Raw genomic sequence first — 25,660 nt, 5'->3', positions numbered from 1 at the left:
CAGGAAGCCAGGTCGCTTCTATAGTATGCAGCTGGAAGACGTGTTAGCTCCACGGGACTTCTCATATATTTATGCAAATCGTATATACTTTTTTATTTCATGGAGTGTTCGTATTTAGTTCTTCAAAAAAAAAATAACTAAAAACGTCGTCCGAATCGCCCATGAATTTTCGTTCTTTCTTCTCAGGCATGTGGGCACTATACCCGGATTGGGGTAATATCAAAAGATAAGGCCTGCATAGCCAGTTTTGATGTTTCTCGCTCTACGCATACGTAGTCAGAGCTTTTGGAATGCGGACAGGCTGAAAGAAAGAAAAAAAAAAGATAACGTTTGCCATTAGCTTCTCTCTGTACGCGGCTGGCATTCGGTGTTTAGGGAGAAACTGATTCAAGGAAGTACTTCATACAAAATTGCATTTGTTTTTTTTCCTTCGTCAGTAGGACAGATGAATGCATAAGGAGACAAATAAACCAAAGAAACACATAGAAGAGAGGGAGGAGAGGACAGAGAGAGCAAATTGAAACGCAGCAAACCAGAACGCGTCTGCTTGCATTGAAAGCGCAATCCTGCCGAAATATCCCCGCAGAGACTAGATCAACGTCCTCTAGGGAGAAGTTGGCCGATCGTGCGAGCATCGTACGTGTCTCCCAGCTGCTTCTAGATGACACAGAAAGTCCCCGACAGTGCCAGACCCCCTCGTAATTCTACCGTCTGGGCGAGTGCGGCCACAACCGTTGGAAGGTGATTTCCTTGTGTCCCGGATTTTGTGGCGAGGCGCAAGCGACGCTCTACACTTGCGCACACGTGTTATCGGCACCAAGACACACCTCGATCCGACCGGCACTTTGCCCGCAGCACCATCCCGAAGTTTCCGCTACTTATGAATTTCAGGCGTGCTGGAGAAGGAGGTGTTTGAGGTGGCTCTCTTTTTTTTTCTCCTCACCAGCCTGGCCCGTGTGTGCGACAAGAACGAAACGAGAATAATAAAACAATGACGCATAAAAGACCGGGTGGGAAGGGGGTGGTGTGACGCCTTCCCTAGCCGTTACTGAGTCTCTCGTTATTCAGAGCGCATGAAACGTGAGTGGAAACGCTTTCCTTAATTCAGGCAAATAGCTCGACATATAGTAAGAGGAAGGCCAGCCGAAGTATGTTTCCATTTACAGTCGAGCCTGTTTGCCGAAGGATGCCGACAGACATGACGCGTGTGCAGTGGTGCTATTTTATAACGCGGCCCATTTGGAAGCCGTGCAGCACGGTTTAGCACGTGGCACGTTGTCGAGGAAGCAGGGTGAGCTTGCTAACGCCGTTAGCACGCGTGATTATTCCCGCGATCAAATACCCCTCCTCGGAGGCGCATTCATGTCCTAAAAAGCCGTAGGCACAAGATTTTCTTAATGAACTGCGTTTGAAGTGACCGGCTGAGCCACTTACGCGGACAGAAAAACAGAAGACAAACAAATTTGCATCGCGAACAAGAAACACAAACAGGAGGGCGGTACCTTGCCGTAATGTAATGAGTGGCCAAGTTGCCGATAATCGGCTCTGTAACAACCTGAATGTTGAGAAACAACACCATGTGTAAATGGCACGGGCTCACGCGACGACGCTGAAAGCGCATTCCGACCATCGAAGTTTCGGCCTTGGGTACGTACATATTAGCCTTCATTGAAAGAGGGCTATAGAGACACTACATCCGCTGAATGTTTCTAAATAATGACGGAGAAAAAGAAAGCACGTGTCACTTTTATGGTTGTTTCACACACACACGCTCTTAGCTCCTTGTTTGCCTCCATGAGCAATCACTTCGCAGGTACAGCCAGACATGTTCTTAACTCGCAGTAGACTTTTTCCACGCACTGAAACCCGTTCGATCAATTCTGGGCAAATAGCGTGAGCAACAACGTAAGAGAGCCGGCTGCGAATCCTTTTTAAAACGATATTTATTTCAGTAAGAAGTGGCATAGAAAATTTTGGGCCTGTACCTTTAACTGTAATTGCGATATAATGGATCATAAATGCAAACAATTCAATGTGTTTCAATAAATGTGTTTAAAATCCACAAATCTCAGAGAACAATTCTTCGATGTCTTCACAATTATTTTTTCTGTAGCTTTAGGCATTTTTGCAGGGCAAAAACTTTACGATGGGACATCACTGAAGAAGGTAAAATAAATAACTTTTAGTTTGGTGTTAGGTTTTCATGTCTCTTAGTAGAATTTGAGTTCTACATACAAAAAACCCATTGTACCTTTGATATTACGAAAATCCGGCTTGTTGTAATACTTGCGAAGAAACGAATTTCACCAAGTTCAACGGCGAATTCTCGACAGACATGCTGAAGAAAGAAACTGCCATATTCTTCTGAGACGTCCAGAATTATAGACACCTTTGTGGCGTCATTTTAGGACTGATGAATATATCATTTGTGGATTTAATTAAAAGAGTATATATTTAGTTTTTTTATTTACACTAAAATACGGTTATGTGAAATGGGACAACTGAAGTTCTTTAGGCGAATAACCTATTCCTGCTTGAGATATACAAAAAGCAACCAAGTGGTTTACTCATACGATTCGTTTCAAACATTGAAATTCACGTCCTTTAACGTTTTTTTTGTATTTACCGGAACGATTCCTTATCCCCGAATCCCCATTCACTACTCGAATATTGTGGCGCGTTTCACACAAGGCCAGCAAAGGTGGTTAAGATTGCATGCCACCGCTACCGGCCCATTCTCGGTTAGTAACGTTTTCTTTTTTCCGCTCCGTAAATTGCGAACAAACTCTTCGCACATCGTCACTTCCTTGTCTAAACGACCGTTTTTACGTCGGCGTTCTCCTCTATACATGAATGGCCACGTGTTGTGATTACTAGACGCTGTTTGTGAGAGCAGGAAGAAGCTTCGAGGAGACGGAAATCAAGACTGCCAGAAAAGGGGACCAAATATTCGTGCTTTGCCAGTAGCTTAGTAGCCTAAGTGAGAGTAGTAGTAAGCTCCGGGTCTGTAGATTTGGGGCAAAGGCAACAAAATTTACATACTTTTGCCCACACTGTTTCCAGATTTGATTTAGTGATGCTTTGTCTTGGCCTTTATTTTTCTTGCTGCGTGCTTGCACGGGATTATTGTGGTGTTTTTTATAACAACAGTTTGGATTCAGAGGGCTTATAAAACATATTCATCTTTTTTCATTAGATGTTGCATAACTACACAGAATATTATGTTTTAAAAAAAATCCGCAAGCTAAGTGATCTGTGATGGTGTAAGTATATTGAGCGACGTGTTTTCATCAATTGTTTAAAGATATTTGTCAACAAAAAGGTGACTGCCATTGGTAGGCACTTTTTTATAAAAAACACATATATATGAAATATAACAACTTTTGTGAAATGAAAAAACACAAAAAACCAGCAAGAACGACTGAAACAAGTCACTTTCCACGAGGGTTCTCGCCGTAATACAGACTATGCATTCATGTGAAACGAAGGACGCAAAGCAGGTATTTGAAAATGGTGTTCGCTGTGTTTCGTGATGCAGGTGAGCTGTGTGCCGTTATGCACTGGTGCATCATCTTTATGTGGTAGCGTTATCGCTTTTCGGTAGCACTATAGCTTTTCAACTAACCGGCTTCGTCACGAACACGATTATCCAGTCAAACTTTTACGCTAGAGGAATGACGGGAGAATGCATGTATTCAAGTCTGTATAACGTGTTACGCGTCAATTTGGCATTTTGTTATTTACGCTGGTCATAATAGCTCTCGTAATGTCTCGGCAAACAGTAATCATCGAGAGAGGGCAAAATTAAAAGGGTTTTTAAGGCTACTACCATCTAAGATACCGCCAAACCCCTCATTTAGAAAATTGTACATAAGGAAGGGGGCAAATTATAACTGCTTACCTATTATATATTATAACCAAACAGAAGGCACAATAATGCAAATTGTAACAATCAATTGGTAAAGTTCACAAACAAAAATTGCAGAAAAAGAGCTCAACGGCTCTATGGGTGCACACAGATGCACATAAAAGCAAAACAGCATAAAAACATTAGGTTTAGCTGGTTAGTGATAAGAGGATTAGATCTTGGACTTTGGTTAGTTCGTATAAAGTGGAAATGTGTGCTGCTAAGGCGTTCCAGTGAGGTATTGCGCGTGGTAATATGAAAATGCGTAATGACAGTAGTGGCAGTTCATTCGTTTGACTCTAGTAATACTAATATTATCCGGGTTCAGCGTCCAAAAACTAGGATTTGATTATGAAAGACGCTGTAATAAAAGGCTTCGGAAATATCGACCACCTGGCAGGTCTTAATCCAGCACCTAGATCTAAGTATATGCGCGTTAAACAGTTTCGCCTCCACCTAAAATGCAGCCGTCGCCACCGGGATTCAAACCCGACACCTTCGGGCTAGCAGTCAAGCCACTGCGGCGCAATCATGCGTTTATATATATATATATATATATATATATATATATATATACCTAAGTTTTGCTCACCAGAAAAAAGTCATCGTAAAAGAAAAAATGTTGATAATCTTATACAAATGATATAGACGGGACCGTCTACAGCAACGGTAGCAAGTTGTCTACATCAGATTGATTTCTTGACGACGACGCTGGTTTGATCCCACTAATCTGTAAAAATCAGTCCCGCTGCACTGTTCTGCAAGTGAATAACATGCGGTGTTTTGCGTTGTATATGATGACGAGAGATGTCGAAGTAGAACACTCCGGAAATCTCGAAAATTTGGTGTTCTACAACGTGCAATGGCTTTAACGTGCAACACGGGCCTCTAATATTTCGCCTCCATTGCAATGCGACCGCCACGACCATCCGTTCAGCAGCCGAGCACCATAACCAGTGCTCCACGATGGCCAACGTGGTTTTGAAGGTCTACAAAGAGATAGTTTATCAATCTCTTTTGAGAGCGTTCTTGGCAAATAGACTTCCTTTCAAAGGCATGAAATGCACGTTTGAAATGAAGGAGGCAGGGCTTTTCTAACAGCCCTCACACTGCAATGTATGTCATTGAACTCTTTACGATGCTGAAGAAGAAACAGTTCGTTATGGTACTGCAGCAAAAACATGATGTTTTTATTTTCTGCAGATAAAACTGCGCAATTAAAGCTAAAAGGATTGCGTACAAAAGAATATTTTTAACTGGCAGCGAATGCCACTTGCCGATCTTTCACAACAATTAAACTATTACATTGTCCATTATTTTAACACAAAAGCTGTTATGAGCTCGCAACACGGGTAACGCGCGGTGCCGTAGTTGTCCGCCGTCACCGCGGTGTCTGTAACCAGTAAAGAAAAAAACAGTAAATAAATGACATTTACCGATACAATCAAATTCAAACCCGGGTCCGCTACGCGCCAGCCCCGTATTTTACCACTGAGCCACGCCAGAGCTCGGAACTCGTTTCTAAACTGGCCTTAGGCAGGCTTGATGTCGGGAAAATATTGGCGTCAATATGAGTAATAAGAGTTTGGAACATCAAAGAACCAGCAAGTTGTCACAAAATGCGACTTGCGTAACGAGTGGGTCATCCAATGTTCCAACCCATTAGAAAACTTGTTCATGATCTTCTATTACCTGTGGCGTATAACAACTTCATGTATTATTCTTAATCGTTGTCAGCCACTGCACGAAAAAGTGCATAAAATTGCTAATATATTTGTAGCGGAAGCAAGGTTCCTCAAAGAATGACGAAGGATAGCACAGTGAACGCCGCCTTACTACACAATATTCATTATTTATGGTGTAGTGGGTACCCCGCAGTGTGATCGTAGTAGTTACCGAATAGTGTTTAGAAAAGGCTCTGAAAGGCCGCTCTTCTAGCTTTCGCTGTGACTGTGCTGCGCGTTCCGCACAGACCTGGCATTTTTTTTCTACGCCATTATTATACCCGTGACACAAGGGCCAAAGTAAAGTACCTTGAAGTATATTCCGTTTGCTTCCGAAAGGAACCATTTGCAGAAACGATTTGCGCCGATGACGCACGACACTGGACTACTGCTTTAGGTTTTTCTTCATAAGAACGCTGGAAAAAAATGGCAGTGTTTGGAAAGTCAGAAAGGTTGGAAGAACAACAAAACTTAAGCGTATTTACGTTACGTTCAGAAATAGTGGAGTAAAAAAAAAAAACGCGTTTTTTCAATTGCCTCAGAGCTTATGATGCGCATACTTAAGATTTTGTTTTGCTTTTTGCATTTTTTGCCGCAAATTTAATTCGTCTGGCACGTTTTAACAATCCTGGTGTCTTGGTATCCTTGTTTATGTCTGTGTCAGTGATGGGGTGCCTCATTTGCCTCGGTGTCAGCAACTAGCGTGCCTATGTGTCCGCAACCAGTATCGAATGAAAAAAAAACTCAGCAAATAAAAAAATACCAATTACGCAATCAGATCCGAACCCAGGTCCGCTTGGAGCCACCCCAGTATTCTGCCACTGAGCCACGCAAGTTTTCTTTAATGAAAGAAATTATCACTAGTAAAGTACACACAACATAGTTCATCAGAAGTCAGGCAAACACACACAAGCGTCAAGAACGGGAAGCCACTCAGGAACGGGGTCAAAAGTCTCAACAACACTGTGCACTTGAGCAGCTGCTTCTCGGGAGACAGATCTCGTCGACCGTGGCGGCTCGGCGTGTCTATCAATCATGCGACTTTTCCATAGTGAATAAAGTCCTAACAACATGAACAAGTCATAAGGAGTATTATCAGTCAGACTCTTTTTGAATGGGAGGAACCTAATACTATGAGCTGTTATTGGAAGTTCTTTTTTAATGTCCTTTTTAGAAAGTCCCGAAAATAAAAAGCGACACGACAATAAATAAAACAATGCTCTATAATCTCAGGTTGGTGTCAGAGCCTGCAATTTGCTGTTCAGGGTACGTATATTGATTTTTGATTCAGCCACCTTTTCCTTGGTAGCGTGGAAGTGTGCAGTTTAAAGACAAATGTTTTCGCTGAAGGAGATATCCACATTCTACGTACACAAAATAATACATCGTGACCAGGCAAAAGCGAATATGGCTTTCGATAAACAGGTTCGGGTAAAAGGTTATTCACAAGTGCAGTGGTTAAATTTTTCTGCCAATAGTATAGAAATAATCTAATCTAAACCTGGCTTTCCCAATATTGTCAGTATCAACAATTTTTTAGGAATCCCCGCAACGGCAATTCCTTACCAGCGCTTGTTGTGACAAGAATAAAAGGAAGGTGGTAACATAGATGGTTACGAAGAACCTCTAAAAGAAAGGGGTGGCACACATCCTTGAGGTAAAAAAATCGCAACACCAACTGTCGCACGAACAAATGCACAAGGCCGAGGCCACCCTTTTCAAGCGGAAGAAAAAGATTGTCTCTTCTCATGGGTTCCCAGGAAGTGCTCCGAATAAAGCAGGCAAATATCCTATGAAAAGCTTGAACGTGTACACGAGAGCAGTGTAACACCTGCAGAATATAAATAAGCTTTGATGCAAGAAATATATTGCACGCTTTTGCTCTGGCAAAAATGCAAAGCTCCCGTCCGTGCCATGCTGCCACCTTTCGGCGGATTGTAGTTATCGCAGCGGTCCAGTGTGGGCCGCTGTTACGATAGTTATCGAGAGGCACACCAAGGTATTTCATAGGAGTAGCATTCAAATAAATATTTGTGAAGATCGAAGGAGTTTGGGCCCACATACCTAGTCAGAATTCACTACTTTTATCAAAGTTTATGCTTGCGCCAGTGAATTCACAGAAACGTAAAGTAGTGTTGACTGCTTCTTGAACGCTGGGTTTATCAGCGCAAAAGAAGGCATTGTCATCTGCATAAGCTGGAACTTTTAACTTCCTCAGCATCATATCGGTAGCCTCCTATGCTAGACTTTAGAAGTACACTTAAACATAATGGTTCAAGAAAAATTGCAAAAAGCAAAGACGAGAGCGGACATCCCTGACGCACAGATGAATTTAACTCTATTATATTGGAAAGTGTGCGATTTACAATTAGCCTAGTTGTGCACTTCTTACACAGTGAAACACCAATTTACAGTACATCACCCAACTGCAGGTGTCTTAGGAGCCGAAAAAAAAAGCATGCTGCACCTTATTGAATGCTTTTGCAAGGTCTATTTGAAGGAGGGCTACCTGGTCCATGCTACCATCAATACACTCAGGAACTGAACGTGCAATATGAATATTTGTATGTATAGAACGACCACGAATTCCACATGTTTGGTGGTCACCTGCACATTTAGTAATCACTGTCTGTAGCCGATTTGTCAACAATTTATTAAATATTTTGTAGTCAACGTACCATAATGATATAGGCCTATATTGTTTAACTCTCTTTAATGCATCAGGATCAACACTTTTTGGGAATAATGTTGTATGGCCCTGATAGAAAGAAGGAGTAAGTTCACAATGGTCATAAGCCTCTTTAAAAAGTTGCTCAAGGAAAGGTAGCAGGATTCCTGAAAAGCTATGTAAAATTAACCACTAAGGCCATCTGGGCCAGGAAATGTGTTTTTCTGCAACATTTTTATTGCAAATCTAATTTCCTCTCCGGTTATGGGGCCATCAACAGTGAGTCTATCATCATCTAGTAACTGAAGCACAAGGGCAATAAAGTGGTTAGCTTCTTCCTCAAATTATCCTGAAACTCAGCCGTGGTGAACAAACTTTTGTAATAATCTTCAAATGTGGCTCTTATTTCACATGTCTCTGTGGAAAGGTAACCCCGCGACTTAATTTGGAGTATCTGTTAAGAAAGTGCATATCTCTTTTCATCCCCGAGGAATTTTTTAGTGGGTTCCTCTTCAATGAAATGGGTAACACGGGAACGAATCTTTGCTCCTAAAAATATGTATCATGTTTCTGTATCTGTGCTCGAATCACATTTATCTCGTCCACGCACAATCACGGCTGTTGAGTTTCAAAAGTATAGAGCTTATGAAGTAAATCATAAAGATAGCGTTTTTCAGCTTTTTTGCGCTATTTAGCATGAAATACTAATTGCCTGATACTTGACTCTTTCTTTGAACCTTTCGCATTGAGGGAAAATTGGCAGCTGTCGACACTGTGTTACCTCTTGTACCGATTCTTTTACTATATTAACAAAACAAGCTTCGCGCAACAACTGTACGTTAACCTTCCATAGGTCCGAGTTTAGAGGGGTTTTAAGAAAATTTTCAGGACCCCAAGAAACAGTGACCAAGCAAAGGTCTGTAAAGAATACTGGCTTTACAGCATAATTATGAATGTGAGACTATAAGCTTAGAGATACATATACACGGTCAAGCCGAGCATGACAGATGCCTTGAAAGTGCGTGAACCTCACCGAGGAATGTGCATGTGCTCCCACATCTATTAACTTATGGTCATTCAATAATTTATGCAGTAAGGTTGCAGTTGCATCATAAGAATTTGTTATATATGAATGATCTCTCGCGTCACAAACACAATTAATGTCTCCAAAAACTATCAATGTTCTGTCAGTGTTTAGAAGTGAAGTTAAAGAGAGGAAAAAAGCATTCCTGTCATTCACTTGGGAGGGAGCATAGACACAGATAAACCTCCAATTATGGGAATGAAAAGATAAGTTGTAACATGATAAGTCGTAAATGTGGTAAGTCATAGCAGATAAGTCGTAAATGAGGCGTACTTCCCCATCAGCATATAGTGACGTCAAAGTATATGATTCAAGCGGTTCCTAACTAAGAAAAAAGCATCCAGCGGAAGCACCGCGGGCTTGGCTGATGTATAAATTGTAATATCGAAAAGCTTCCAGTGCAAGGTCGGTGTCATGAGCAGCCGAAATCTTAGTCTCTTGCACTGCAGCTACATCATTGTTCTACTGCTGAAGCACGTGGCGCAACTGCCACTGACGCCTTACAATCCTCAAGCCACGTACGTTGAGCGTCGCTACACACATGGGAAAGGTGAGCATGGTCGCCATTTTGCTCTCTTAATACTCTTGTTGGTCGCCTTTAGCCACAGGGCAACCTGTGGCTTTACCTCCTTTGCACTCCTTAGGAGCACTTTTTTTTTCAGGACGCTGGCACAGGCGGTGCGTCCCTCAGTCTCCAAAGAAGGTGACACGTGGACCACATGAAGACACTTGCTCTGTCGTGTCTGGCGCACTCGTTGTTGCTTCATCGGTGACCGGTGCCTGGCGCTTCCTTGTCAGACCGCTATCGATTCTTTCTTGTTCCTCATTTTCAGGAGGCTTGTCTTTAAGGTCTTCCAAGTAGTGTTCTTCTGCAGCATTGCATTCATTTATGCTTTCACTGGCGTCGTTAACGATGTTATTTTGAGTGTCGAGGGTGGACAAGTGTACAGCTTCCTTCAAGGCACCTTCTGCTCCTCCCGATGCTTCTCCTGTCGCATCAACTACCTCAGTGACATACATAAAATGATCCAGATGCTGCTGTTCTGTGCCTTGGCCAGAACGAAGTTTGTTGGCGTAAGTGGACACGTAGGCATCCGACGAGTGACTAAATCGCTGGCACTGCAAGCACCTCGGTGTTTTTCACTGTCGACGTACATGTCCCACTCGCTTGCACTGAAGACACAGTGGAGGCCTACTGGGAATAAGTACGAGGAATTGGTGGCCATAGATTGACATAAGGTGTGGTAGTGAGCTCACAGTGATGGTGTCCTTGAGCTCCAAGGCAACATCCCTATTTGTTGTCATCCATTGTTCCCTTCCTGCACATCTCCATGCCTCTCTCTCAACGGACTTCACAACACCGTAAGTTTGGAACGCCTCTTCAACACGTCGCGATTCAAGATGAGGCGGAAGCCAAAGAAGTTTCAGCCTAATATTCTTGGTCTCCGGATCTCGCACCATGCACTTCAGCCCTTTTACACGGAGCTCACTACAAGTCATGAGTTTCTGTTTCGCCATGCCGCTTGCACACGTAACCATCCATACATGGCTCATTTGATACTGGCCATCTCCTATGATGTCCGCTGTGCTCAGCACTTTAAGCAGTGCGTCACTGAAGTTAGGGGCACGGTACCGCCTACCACTCAAGTCGGCACGAAGGAAAACGGAATTCGAAACGTCGTTACCGGTTGGAAGACGTGGCAGGACGACTTTATAGCTTGAGTCTTCATCATGAAACGGAGTCGATGATCCTCGGCCATCGGCCGATACGCTGTTACCAGCAGAGAACATTTCAGAACACAGCCGATCGGTGTGGCTTCTTTCTTTCTTTCTTTCTTTCTTTCTTTCTTTCTTTCTTTCTTTCTTTCTTTCTTTCTTTCTTTCTTTCTTTCTTTCTTTCTTTCCTTCTTTCTTTCTTTCTTTCTCTCTTTCTTTCTTTCTTTTTTTCTTTCCTTCTTTCTTTCTTTCTTTCATATTTTTCCTTCTGTCTAGATGTCGGGTAAGCAATCACGTGAATATGAGTATTAAAGCGTTTTGGAACCTCACAAAGAACAGCTAGACGTCGCACAAGGCAAATTTTGTAACGACTGGGTCTTCCAATGCTCCAATTCGTTAGAAATTTAGTGCTACATCACCTAATACCTGTGGCGCATTCCCAAATCCTGCACATTTTTTTCATCGTTGTAAAATATAATAGAATTGCTCAAAATTATAGCAAGTGTGTAGCGATACCACGCTTCTCCGAATAATGACGAGGGATAGCATATAGGGAATGCTGGCCTGCTAGACAAAATTTATGATTATTTATAACGTAGTACCTGCTATTCATAACGTTATTTATAAAGAGAGTACCCAGCAGTGTGCTTGTAGCATCCCAAAGAGTGTTTAGAAAAAGCTCTGAAAGGCCGCTTTTCGAGCTTTTGCTGTGACTGTGCTGCGCGTTCCGCGCAGGCCTGGCGTTTTTTTCAGAAAAGTGCGCAGAGACGCCCCTTGACGTCGCAAGTAAACGTGCACACAACACGAGACAGTGGCCACATCGGTCAAAGAAAACACAGCGCAAAAACCGATGCGCTTCTTACGCGCTTCTTACCGAGCGTTTTGCGGGAAGCGGATCGCGTAAGGCAGGTTCGCCAGTGAGAAAGAGAGAAACTCTTTATTTCAATCATAGAAAAGTGTCGGGAGGAGCTTTCAGTTCAGAGCTCCAACAGCCGCTGCTGCGTCCCACGCCCGCCGAACCAGCGCCCGCCGGCCACTCAGGCTTTCATCACGCAGCATGGCATCCCAGTCTTCTAGGGTAGGAATAGGAGAAGAGTTGGCAGAACGCCTGGCAGGCGGACGCTGACATTCCAACGTTACGTGAAATAACGTCGGTACCGCTCCACAGCCATGTAATTTGTCAGGGAAGAAGTGTGATAGAGGATGTGGAAGAAATAGAGGCTCGGAAATGTGTTCGCCTGCAGTTGACGCACCGCAGTTGCACCTTCTTGTGTGAGCGTGTTGTGTGGTGGAGGGTACTGAAGGCGTTCTTGTCTATAGTAATCGAGAGTGTCTCAATATCCTAGAAGTTCCGTGTTTGTGTTCTCCTGATCTGGGTGTGACAGCTCTTCCTCCATATCCCGGTTAGTGAGTTTTCGGGTAGCTGCAAGAGCGCAGTCATGACCGTGGAGAGAGGCGTGCCCAGGGGTCCAGACAAGTGGTAACTTGTGTAGCGTGTGGAGTGCGGTGTTCCAAACTTGATGTGTGTGTTGTGAGACAATATCCCGTGTGAAGGCGCGGCAGGTATCCATTGAGTCTGTAAAGATTAGAATAATATCTGTGTGAAGAAGGTTTATGACAGCGTGGGAAATCGCCAGAGCGACGGCACACTCTTCACTATCAGATATGTTCTTTGTGGGTACGCTGATCAAGGCTACTACGACGTGATCATTGTTCCCCACTGCTCCAGCTGTCAAACTGTGGAAGTTGTGTCTAGCGGCGTCACAGTATAAGACAGTGTTTGGAAGAGACTGATCAATGATGCACGTGAGGTTTTTCACCCTTGCCCGCCAGCGCTGAGCGTTACGCTCAGGGTTCTTATTGCGTGGAAGTGGCGCGACTGTAATTCTTGCTCGGAAGTCAGTGGGTAGCTGTTTCCCTGGCGTGCTGTATCCCCATCGATTCGGAGGGTAACCTAGCCTGACGAGTAGCCGCTCTTCCACTTGGGTGCTGCGGAGTCTTCGTAGCTGACTATTACGTTGTGCTTCGGTTAATTCCCTCAGGTTGTCGTGTACACCCATGGCTAGGATACGGTTTGTGGATTCGTACATAGGTAGTCCAAGCGCTGAGTTGGCAGCTCTACAGAGGAGAATGTCCAGTCTTCTCTCTTGTGCAAGCGTTAGGGTTGAATAAGGGACGTGGTAGGTGATGCGATTTACTATGCAGGCTATAACTATACGTAGAATGTCTTGCTCCTAAAGTCCATGCCTTTGGTTGGCGATGCGGCGGATCACATGTGTGATTTTAGAAACTTGCTGTTCTAATATTTTCATGGTGTGCGTTGCCTTGAGATCAGCTTGCATATGAAGGCCATGAACGCGGAGTTTCCGTACGCAGGGAATTACATGGTCCTCTAAGGTGACTGTGATTTGCAGGCTGCTGTCGCGCTTTCTCTCGGGACGACGAATGAGTAGAAGTTCCGACTTATTTGCAGAGCACGTTAGACCACCTGTTCATGCATATGCTTGAACTGTATTTACTACTTCTGGGAGGGCATCTTGTATTTGTCCATCTGAGCCTTTCGTCACCCATATAATGACGTCGTCCACGTATAAAGCATGTCGCAGACTTAGAATGGTGGCGAGAGGAGGCGGTAACTTAGCCATGGCATTGTTGAAAAGTGTTGATGATAACACCGATCCTCGTGGCAAGCCTTTACCCGCGAGCTGGATGATGTCACTGCGAAGGGAGCCTAATCCTTTGGTTGCCGTCCTGTGTGTTAGAAATGCTTTCACATAGTCGTAAACTTGTCGTCCTCATCTTGTTGACGCAAGATTCTCCAGTATTAGGTCAGGCGAGGCGTTGTCAAATGCACCGCGGATGTCCAAGGCAAGCAGAGATCTAGTTTGCGTAGAACTGAGCCTGTCCATCACTTCTTTTAGTTGGAGAAGTACGTCTTGCGTGAAAAGATGGGCCGGGTACCCTAACAGTGTGTCTGGAAAAACCCTGTGCCTCAAGATATGGTTGCAGTCTTTGGAGGACGACATGCTTCATTTATTTACCGAGGCAAGACGTCAATGAGATTGGTCGCAGGTTTTCAAGCTCTAGGGGTTTGCTGGAGATAAGAATTAGTGTTATTTTGGCATGTCTCCATTCCTGGGGTGACGTTCCGGATTTCCAGTGAGTGTTGCGAAATTGTGTGAGCTGTTCTAGATTTTCATCTTTGAGGTTTCGTATGAGAGAGTATTGGATGTTTTCTTTCCCTGGTGTTGTGTTGCGCTTGATATTCAGAAGTGCAGCTCGAACTGTGAGTGCCTCTGCCGTGCGTTGGAAACACAGAGCTGCTGCCGCTGCTAACACTAACAATGGCGGCTCAAGTGTTGTGATGCGGGCGTTTGACACTATAGGTTGCGTATAAACCTTCAATTTTCTACAAATCGCCTTGCTGCTAAAATAAAAACCTCTACCACCACAGAAAAATACCCACAGTGCACCACAGTCTGGCAACTAGTTTTTCTTCTGTTGATAAATAATGGACACTGTATGCGAGAATACTCTTTTTCTACCGGAAAAGTAGATACAGGATCTCCTTTTCCGAAGAGTATCTTTGTCACAAAAGAGTTTTTGTGACAAAGATCCTTTGTCCCCATGTCGGCACCTTGTCATTCACTTGTGATGCCGCACCACTGATCTCCTGCCGCACAAGTTCTGAACTTCTCGTGCACAGCTGTGAACCAGTTCGAATTGGTGCAGGTGAACTAAACTGACCCTTAAAAGATGGAAGCTTGAAAATATGAAAAATATGTCAACATAAGGGGTCAAAGCAAATGTTTCGACAAGCAGTCTTGTCTTCTGTGAAGCTACAGTGTCATTTGTTTGAACCCATGGAAGCCAGAATCAATCTAAGTTTGCCCACTACTGTATGACTCACGATCACTTCAAAGTTGGCATGTGAATCTTCGGAAATTATTATTTGCACTACATAATGAACACACCCACAATGATGGGCATTAGCAGGCTTATCGACATTTAGTTGTGCCTTGTGACAGTTTGCCAACAACACCCAGAACTGTTTTGTCTTAAGTAACTGTGTTTAGCTCATACAAGTTTACAAAAAGATGCACCAAAGCTCATAAGACTGCACTCAATTGCTTTAGCTTTGCAGATATGTTAAATGAGCTCCTAAAATAATAAATCATAAAGGTGATGAGCAGTTGCTGCACAGCTTCCTCAAAGGCGTGAATGCTGTCAAGAAGAGCATGATTGTATTCATTGCATGTGGTACTGTTTTTTTTTTTGGCAGAAAAACTTTCCAGATTTCTTTGCGCAGATCTGCTTCTGTTTAAATTAAGTTGTCGTAACTATAGTGTCTACCACTACGAAGTGAAATTCTCTGCACTACGGTCATAAAAAAAAATCTAGGAAATCGCACAGGTAGTTGAAACATACATGATCTTCACTTATCTACAGCCACACTGCAAGATATATAGTACGTATTTCAAGTCCTAACCTCTAAAAGTAGCAAGGAGAAAACAACTTTATTTTCAAGCACAAGTATACTGAAAATGTAAACATAATAACAAGTGTGTGATAAATGTGACCTTTATTGATCTAGTATTTGGACGGATTCAGATCATGTACCACCAATTGATTTCAGGAGTGCTTGATTGCAAGAGAGTACTCAAGTTCTATGGATATGTCTATGTGAAAAAAGAGATTGTGCTCAGGCCTGAGCAGATAGTGTGATGTAAGAGTACGAAAAAAGATGTACAGGCAAGAAAATTGTACAATGCATACCTGAAGCTTATTTTCTTAGAATTGGGCCTTTTCGATCGTTAGGCACACACCTCATATGTGTCCCTTTAGCATACATGTTTGCTGCATACTCAGCAGACTGGTCATTACCTGCGACGAGAAACTCTAGCTGTGGTAACTGTGTAACTTAACTCAAACAATAAATGTAGAAAGCCTGAAATATTTTCAGGCCCATACCCTAAATACATAATACCTATAATATGGGCTCACGGCTGAGTATTAAAACTAGTGCCTACCCTCTCGACACGACGCGACATTGCAGAATTGTGAAGTACTCAATGTAGCATTGCAGAGCGAGAATGATTCAGAAATGCACGCATCCGCAATTGCTTTTTTAACAAATTTAGCAAAACTACATTGCTCTAACTGCGCGAGCTATCTATCCGCAATGTGCAAGTTTCCATCTCGATTCCACATCATGCATTCGCTTGAAGATCAACCCTACGGGGCAAGCGCCGCACCTGACGGCAGAATCGGACCCTTGTTCTGAAGCCGCGCTATTAAACTCGAGCGCCGCAACACAATGAGAGCAACGTTCATTCAGCGATTTCGATGTTCAGTTATATGCATTTGCTTGTTAGCTTTCAAGAGTCTTTACACATGGGTTGAAAGCTTTCGATATGTATGAGTGACATTTTTTGATCGGACCCGACCGTAGACATTGATTGTACCGGCTTGGACACTCGCAATAAACGATGCATACCTTACTTGATTTACGTTGTTTTTGCCAGTCGAGGCCAGCTAGGTCCCCTGGCGATAATTACAGACGCGAAACGCGATTGGGCAACGAAAAAAAAAACAGAGGAAGCGAGCAGCGCGAACCAGCCGCAGCCCCCCCCCCCCTGCAGCAAAAAAAAATGCGTCTGCTTATTTATGATGATAGTAATACTAGCGCCATCTCACCTCGCGGTATTGCAGTCAGTACGCCGCCGCTACGTATTTGCATGTTATTTTGAAACAACAGCCCAAAGGTACAGTTTCCATTCTCTAACTGGTAGGTGTTCTGTGTCGCGGGTGGCACAACCGTTCGGCACGGAATCCAGCAAGCGAGTCTGGGCGTGCGCCGCTCTTACGGTATATGGGCATGCGCCGCATTCACTAATCTCGTCACTAGCTAGCGCCCCTTCTCTCGCCGGCCACCAAGGAGAAAAAAAAATGTTGGAGCTACCGTAATTTTTTCCCAGATTGTGAAGCCGGCTTTTGCCCTCCAAAGTTCTCGGAAATAGGCTACTCTCTGGTGGAGTCCGTTTATACATCAAATGGCTTTGAACTATTAAACTAAGTGCTGCGAGATGACTATTTCTGAGGAATAAACCCACAGAGACGAGTATCAATGATTTAATCTCCAAAGAAATTTGCCCTAAATTCCAGGCTTACTAAAGAAAACTAGTAACAGAAGGACGTATTTTAAGCACTACCTAATTACCACGTTAAACTCACTGGGTCAGCAAGAAAAACGCCTCTGCTTAATCGGCAAATGCCAACTACAGATCATGCCCCTAGTAAGATGGCTGCTGCAGCCGCCATTTTACAGTGGATGCGGCTTCACTCGTGCGTGATAACTACCACTCCAGCAATTTTTTAAAACCTTTTTGCCAGCAAAGCACTTGCGTGTTCCCTTATCAGTGGACCGTACTGTGCTTTGGTCGACACGTCTGTTTAAAAGGCTGGAGCATCGAGTTCGCGGCTGCCCGGGTTCAATTTGTAAATATCTTATGAGTGTTTTGAGAATGGCCACACCTGAGCATAAGTGGTCTCCAGAGACATGCCTGCCTTGCATGTTCCCTTCTCTATTCCCGCCATTAGAACACCTGGTTTGGCGGTCAAAATCACTGCTACTGAGAAAGAAAAAAAAAGAGCGGGATTGCCCGGCTCAGCGTCAGACGCGAGCACTGCTTGAAGGTTATCGTAGGGTTGTGGTGTTATCAGAGTTTGCATTGGGAACACAGACGGGTGATTACCCACGTTTTCTTTCATTTTTTGCCGCCCTCCACAAACAGCCCTTCTGACGGTTCAAAGAGTTAAACCAGTTGTCGTAGCAATGGTAGAATATTCAAGGCAGATGCATATTCGCGGCCCACATATGCTTACATAAAGCTAATATTAACCCATGAGTTCGCGCACTCGAGCAGCATATTCTGGCAGCTCAGCGAGCCCGTCATTGGGCCGGCAGGCCAGTCTTGCCAACCCCGTGGTGCGAGAAGCAAGGTGTGTGATCCGTCGTCTTTAGCATGTACCTAATAAAGTTGTTTCACTCATTCACTAAAACCACGTGCTGCCTGTAGATGTCGGCCGGGCAATCCAGAGTACGACGCTCCGGCGTGCTGACCTGTGCAGTGGCACCTTCAGGAACTAATTTGCGAGCGCACGTTCAACGTGGCACGCATAATTTTTTGCGCCTAAGTAACAGAGCACGTACAGCACGATTTTGCTGTCTTTCTGTTGGTCCGCCACAGCACGTACTTTTTCCCGCAACCAGCCGACGTAACCAGCATAGCCATGCTAAATGAGTGACGTGCTTGTAGTTTAAGCACCTTGCTTTCACGTAATAGAAGAAAATAGCGTCGTGCAAGGAGCTGGCCGTGCTCATCTCCATATCAGTGGCTTTTAGCCTTGGTCCAGTTGCCTTGCTTGATCGCAGGATTGAATCCCGGCTGCGGTGGCTGCATTTTCCATGGAGGTCAAAATGCAGTAGGCCCGTGTTCTCAGATTTTGGTGCACGTTAAAGAGCCTCTGGACTAGAATAATAAGAATGGGGTAGAGCACAATTGCAAACACTTTGAAATCATGACGGGTAGATTGCCACTACCCTCAAAAGGAAGGTATATAAAAGCTGCATCTTGCCGGTACTTAGCTATGGAGCAGAGACTTGGAGACTTACAAAGAGGGTTAATCTTAAATTGAATACGAATCAGCGAACACTGGAAAGAAAAATGGTAGGTGTAACCTCAAGAGAGAAAAAGAGAGCAGAATGGACCAGGGAACAAACTGGGTTTAAAGTTATCATAGTGTAAATCAAGAAGAGTCAATGGACATGGGCCGGGCATGTAGCGCGCAGGCAGGATAACTACTGGTCATTAAGGATAACTAACTGGATTCCCAGAGAAGGCAAGCTCGTTATGGGGAGACAGAAAGTTAGGTGGGCAGATGTGATTAACAAGTTTGTGGGTATAAAATGGCAGCAGCAAGCACGGGGCCATGTTGACTGGCGGAGCATGGGAGAGGCCTTTGTCCTGCAGTGGACGTAGTCAGGCTGTTGATGATAAAAGAACCTCAGGTAGTTGAAATTTACGGCGCCCTCCACTACGGCGTGTATCATAACCAATTGGCGCTCATAATCAGTGCTATGTGGGCTAATTATTGAGTGCTCGCAAATAAGTTGGCGAACTTTCAGCACCCTTAGTCAAGAGCCTAATTTATAGAGCGCATTTTTTGAAACATGTGACTATTTCGTTTCATGGTCTGATTCGCGTGCAGGGAACTACTACAGCTTTCCTAGGTTCCGCATTGAAAATTTAACGACTTGAAGCTGCTGCAACTTGGGTAGAATACAGCGGCTTTACCCCATCAAGCACGTGACATTCCATCCGCCTTGGCAAAATGACGGTGACCGTTGGTAAGTGGGGTGTGTAGCTGGCGACTGCTGGGGCTCATTTGATATTGAAATATTCTTACTGACTATTTTAAATATATTTACAGGTACAATATGCCATCTACTTCTACTTCTTTCTGCTATTAGCTTCCAGTGAAAAATAGAAGTACACGGTATATTGTACCTGTACATATATTCGGTGGGTCACCACATCATGGCCTCTTTCAACATAAATGCCGATTTTGCACTTGTATTCTTAACACATTAGATATGAGTTTCTCTTCCGATGCCTTGTTAGTACCATACGAAGGGATCTCTTCGCGGCGTCATCTCTCAGTGGCAGCAACAGCGTCTTGTCATAACTCAATTGGAAATAGGCGGAAAAAAATCCTATCTCTTGTAAAAAGGTTGTGATCGAGAATGACTCCGGGAACTATATATCACAGACACCTATAGTGAAACGTCTTGGGGAAATTCAGGTATCGCACTACAAAGCATGTGGCTTCCCAGGACAATTGAACACCACTCTTTCGAAAAACATGGGGCTCCATCGTAAAATATTTATCGCTCTAGGAAGCTACGTAGTTCCTAGAGCGTCACTGTAATTTCAACAGAATGTTTAATTAGGTCTATCTTCTAAAGAACCAGAAGTGTTTAATTAGCTTTTTTTTTGTCGCATATGGTATTTTTTCGCCTTTTGCCCACCCAGCTACGTCAGGCCATTGCTGTCGCTGACGAGAGATGGCGCTACATGCGCATGTCGACAATTCCTGGTCATGCTTCTCTTGTTCCGCCAATTCAACTCCTATAGCAAACTCGCCCGCATATTCAATTGTCAGCATCTCGTTAACAGCGACGCTGCTTATGGTTAGGATTTAGACTAAAATTCATCCAAGATGTTGACAACAACGCATGATCGGCGCGTTGTGATTATGTCATCCCTTCGAGGCAGCACGATCACCACGCCGCATCATTCGCGTGGCAAGAAATTTACACTTCTTTGGGTGTGACCCTGCCGAGTGACTGTTAAGTATCAGTGGTAACTGAAACGGTGGTGCAATCGACGCCATCAGCATAAAATGACAGGCAAAGAGAGGGCCAGTGGTTCTAAGTGCAAACACATTGCACACCAGCATTTCGATCCTCTAAAAGAACTGTATAAGCCTATTTTATTGTCTCATAGAGTAACTGCACAAAATCTTTCCTGGCCAAAATGTTTAAGAAAAACGTTGCATGATGACCTCGATGGTGCGGTATTTTCGTAATTTTTGTATGGGAAAATGGCTCTGCTAAAAGATCCCATTGGCTAAGGCTTAGCGCTGTTATGGTTCGCAATTTTCAGAGCCGTGTTAGCCATTTAAATGCGATGGCAAATGCGTAGAATACTTAGCCCACCCGACTAACTTCGATGCTTGACGTAAGCATGACAAGACATGCCAATGTGCACGTCATTTATTTATGAAGTGTTAGTGCATGGTACGGACCTACCCTATACGCTCGCCATCAAGGGGGCGCAAGTGAGGCGCCTGCGAAGCAGACAGGACCTTGCAAGTGAGATAATACGTGAACCGGCTCACGGACAGCCTGGCCTGAAAACCATAAATCGTAAAATGGAGTGCATCACTACCGCACGCCATTCGCGACTAATGCATCATCAATTTATATTAGAAGAAATTCATACTTTCTTTTATTCCTCTTTGAAGCACACCGTTTACCCGTAGTAATGTACGAACGCTGGTTGCTTGTTCTACGTCACCTCGTCTTCTCTTTCGCCACAAAGAGGGACAGACAGAGAGAGAGAGAGAGAGAGAGAGAGTTAACGAGGAAACGAGAATAACCAAGCGTTAGAATTCGGTTTGCCATCGTTCAATAGGGTGGGGAAATGGGGCTGGACATTATGCGATGCTCTGCTTGGTTAAAACTCCAAATATTACGCGTTGAGTCAGCTGCACTTCTTCAGTTCGCGCTTTTTCTAGCAGCAAAAAAAGACGACTTTCTTAAATGATTTGATGTCACGTTTTTTTTTTCAAAGAAAACTTAATTTTCCTTTCTTTTCTCTGTGTTGTTTTTCTTGTTTGTAGAATTTCAATTCGTCGCTGTATTTTAGCTAAAGTTCACTTTTGTACTAGACGTATGAGGCTTCAGCCATAAATGGTCCCTGATGCCAAAATGGAAACCTAGAGATGACAGCATTATTCGATTGTCCTGTATACGTTGGTACTTCTGACTGATTATAAGGGCTGAACGTTGCTTTAAGATAGTTTCATTTGGTTAAAACGTCAGCGTGAGTGCTCGTCTGAGTTTTCAGCACGCCGCGGTGTCACCACTAGTATCTCCACGACTGATTTCGCCATGGCTTACACCAAAAGAGGATTATTGTTCTTTGCCCCATTTATTCCGCCATCAGGCTGCTCTGTAGGTGGTTGTGGCTTCTTACGTCAAGAATGCTTCTCCTTTTAGTTGAAAGGACATGCTCTTGACAGGAAAAACTCCTACCGAAGCACCGACATATTTTTTATATACCCCGCGCAGAGCCCCAGTTTTAAAACTGCGCTCTCAACGTCACCGAAGCTTGAACGCACGTGTTCCAATGCGTTTCCCGCCCTCCCCTCATTGTATAGTGCTAGCGTTATTTATACGATACGTTAGAGCATTTACGGCTCAATTTCGGCGTTGCCAGATACAGTGCTACAAATTACAGTAAAAAAGTCACAAGCGAAAATTTCCCTGTCAAGAGTCCTTTATTGTTAATTAGAAGCCATTCACCAAATTCACGTCATATATGACGTGACATGTATACATCGCTCGCTTCAAGTACACACATCACCTTTATCTTTTTATAGTGGCCCCTTCTACGACTCTCTCAAGAGAGTACAATGATTTCTCAAAATTGGCTAACGTGTATCTTTTAAACTAGTTGTATATGTGAACTCGACAAGAAGAGCAAATGCAGCTCCGTTTTTTTATATTGTAGACAACAAAAGTGTGTGTTATCACAGTAGATAAAGCTAGAGTTTGATACTCTAAACGCTGTTGCCATGGAATGAGTATGAGGAACACAGAAGCGGGTGACTCGAGCTTAATTTTGACCAACTTCGATCCTATAACATTCAACTAAATGCAAGCACACAGGTACGTTGTCATATCAATAATAAACCCAACAAAAACATACCACAATCGCTTAGCCATCATGGGGGGTAATATCTGCTAAATAATGACACCATTAAACATTTACCTACTGTAGTAATGACAAACGATTGAAACATTCGCATTATCATCGACATCGTCTGTTCATTGGTTGTAAATGTTAAAGCAGTGCCATTTGAGAACAAAAACGTTACATTAATCAAAGCTATAGTTTAACTCTTAAAGAATCATAGTGGGTTCTTTACTGTTTATGTGGTACAAAATTGTACGCCTATTAGACTCCAATGTCCCTGGAAACTAAGGCAACAGATAAACGCGTTATGAAGCGGGCTGAATGTTTGTATTGTTCTTTCTTTCTTGCTTCCTGGTAGTTTCTCCCAAGGAAGTGCGCGCATATGCGTGCGTGTTTGTGCGTGTGTGGTGCCGTGTGCTTGTCTCAGCCTACATGACTTGCAAACACCCTGGAATATATTTAACCTAGAGACTACGGAAAAATAGCGTCGGGTTCAAGAATATCAGCTGCATCTATTCTTGCATGTCGCAGAGAAGCGCATCTACTTTGCAGGTACGAAAAGTTTTCCTCCGGGCGTACAATACCAAGCACGGCACTGATTACACAGAGTGCCAAGGCAAGAGGCCCCGATTTTCGCGTTGGCTAAAGTAACAATCATTGCCCAATATTCATTGACCGCCATTGATATTGAAGCACCGGTCCACTCTGGTGGCACGTATTCTGATATACTGAAGCAGCGGCACGCAACAACCGGAAGGGTTTGGCGATAAGCGCACTGATGTCCGAACGCACGCCCCAGAGCAGTACGAACGCAAGTGGGCCCCGTGATTAGGCATTTCTTTCATTGTAATTTTTCGTCTACCTCGGGCCTGCTTGAGCCGCAGGTAATGCTTTCGATTGGCGTCGTCTAATGACTTGGCCCAACAGTCAACCTGCTGTAATTAAGGTGTGCACGCATAAAAGAGGTCGTTGTGTCCGAATATCTTGAAATCTCAGTCTAATTAAGCCGAGAACAGAGCTAAGGTGTCGCGCGGAAAGTGAAGTGACACAGAAAAATACGCGATGCGCTTGGGGCTATCTTCGTTGTGCGTTCACCATTGTTGGTGTATTTAGCCCCGCTTCGCGCTGGTAGTGAACGTGCAAGTAGCAAACACATTCACGTTATTCGACTCTGCCGTTAACAGACCAGAAAAATCCCCGCTGAAATGCACATCCTGCCATGAAACCATTCGCAACGCCTAGTTTAGAAAAACCCATACTTCGTCTCCGTAATTTCAGTAGGAATAAAGATGAAAAAAAAAATTAAGGCAGCTACACTTTAGAGTAATCGCAAGCTTAAAGAAAGTGCGGGGCTGGGACGCCTTCTTTGTTTCGCTACGACTTTCTCTTTCATAATGAAATAATTGGAAGCGCAAACCAACGGTACACAAGAGAAGAGACAAACTTTCTCTTCCTTTCTTCTTTTCCTTCCTGTTCTGATTTACATTGATTACTGTGTATTTTTGTTTATTTAATTTAATTTCTATTTGTCTTGCTCTCCTCTCTCGTCGTGCTCTCTCCATTTCTCACTTGCTTCCTCTTGCAATTTTCATGTGTTGTTTGTTCTGTGTTTCCTTAGTCATAGTAGTAATGTCCCCGGTTGATATCAACAAGGCGCTCGAAGAGCAAGAGGAAGAAAACTTCTGTATTGTTCGAGCAGCATACTGTATACAGCTAGCTATGCTACAGGTGATTTTGCATCCGTTACGCCAAGTGACAACGACAGCTTACGACAGTCTGAGCCCCGAAAGTTCTCCACACCTAATATTCAACCAGTTTCACACTGTCGACACCGTCTGGCAGCGAAGCTGTCACACTTTTTATGAGGCGTTGCACTGTATACGGCTCCGTTTTGTCAACATTTTTGTTGATTTCTTTTTCCTTTTTTGGCGTTTATTTGTTCTTCGCGTAGAACCGTGCCTATCCCATGCGACCCCATGCTTATTCGTATCCGCACTTGAACGATCTGGTAGCGTTTCAGTGCGGCCATGGCCCCGCCGACACACCCACTCACCCAAAGCACGCAATACGATCACGGCTGCGCTCAATAGCGATGAGAGTTGCAAGCGCTGCCATTGAGCAAATCTTCAGCAGTTCCACTTCCACACTTTAACGTTTTTTAGACTAACCATTTGAAATAGATTGACAAAGTTCAGAATGATCCATTTTTCTTCATGCAGAACAAACGCGAAAACACAACAATGCAGAAAGCCACAAGCGTCTTTGAAGCCGCAACCACAAAGATCAGGCAAATGCGTGTACTAACCATCGTTTCCATGGTGGCCGAATGATCGCGTCACCGAAGTTTCCTTTAGGTAATTTTGAAAAAATATGTTTTTAGCCTCACCTCATATTAGCAGTTGATCACAAGACCCCTTTCCCTTTGCCTCTCACAAAGTTCTTCCTTTCTCGTTGGTCCCGCAACCTGTTTCAACAGACGCAGTCGACTGGCGAGCACCGATGTCACCACGCACAGAGCCCATAAAGAATGCTTCGCTATAAAACTCACTTTCGAGAGCAAACATCAGTCGCACTTCACTATTGAAATCTCACTTTAATTCCCACGAGGCGACCAATTTCGAAGGGATCCAGCATTTAAAAAAAATCACCGCCCAAGCATTCTATACATATGGTTAACAAATGAAAGCTCAAACGTGCCGCCCCGGTGTTTACCATGGATTCAACCCGACTTGACCCTGAAGTGATTCACAATTGTTACATGTTCGGGCTTTTTAGTGAGATTAGACACACCTTTCTCTCGGGTTTAAAACAGTGTTTATTTCACATGCAGCTCACTATGTCTGTCATGATCACGCTCATGGAGGAATGTAATGAGCGGTTAAATGCATTTCGCGATGCGTTAATCACGGTGGTTTTTCTTGAACCACGGGTGGTCACAGACGTCGCAGCCGAAGCCAATGTGCCGCTGGTGAAACTCCCGCTGAAAGTGTCGAACCATTTCCTGGAATAATCACA

This window comes from Rhipicephalus microplus, chromosome X (assembly GCF_043290135.1).
Source record: "Rhipicephalus microplus isolate Deutch F79 chromosome X, USDA_Rmic, whole genome shotgun sequence".
Taxonomy (NCBI): domain Eukaryota; kingdom Metazoa; phylum Arthropoda; class Arachnida; order Ixodida; family Ixodidae; genus Rhipicephalus; species Rhipicephalus microplus.
Note: the sequence above shows the minus strand (reverse complement) of the source record.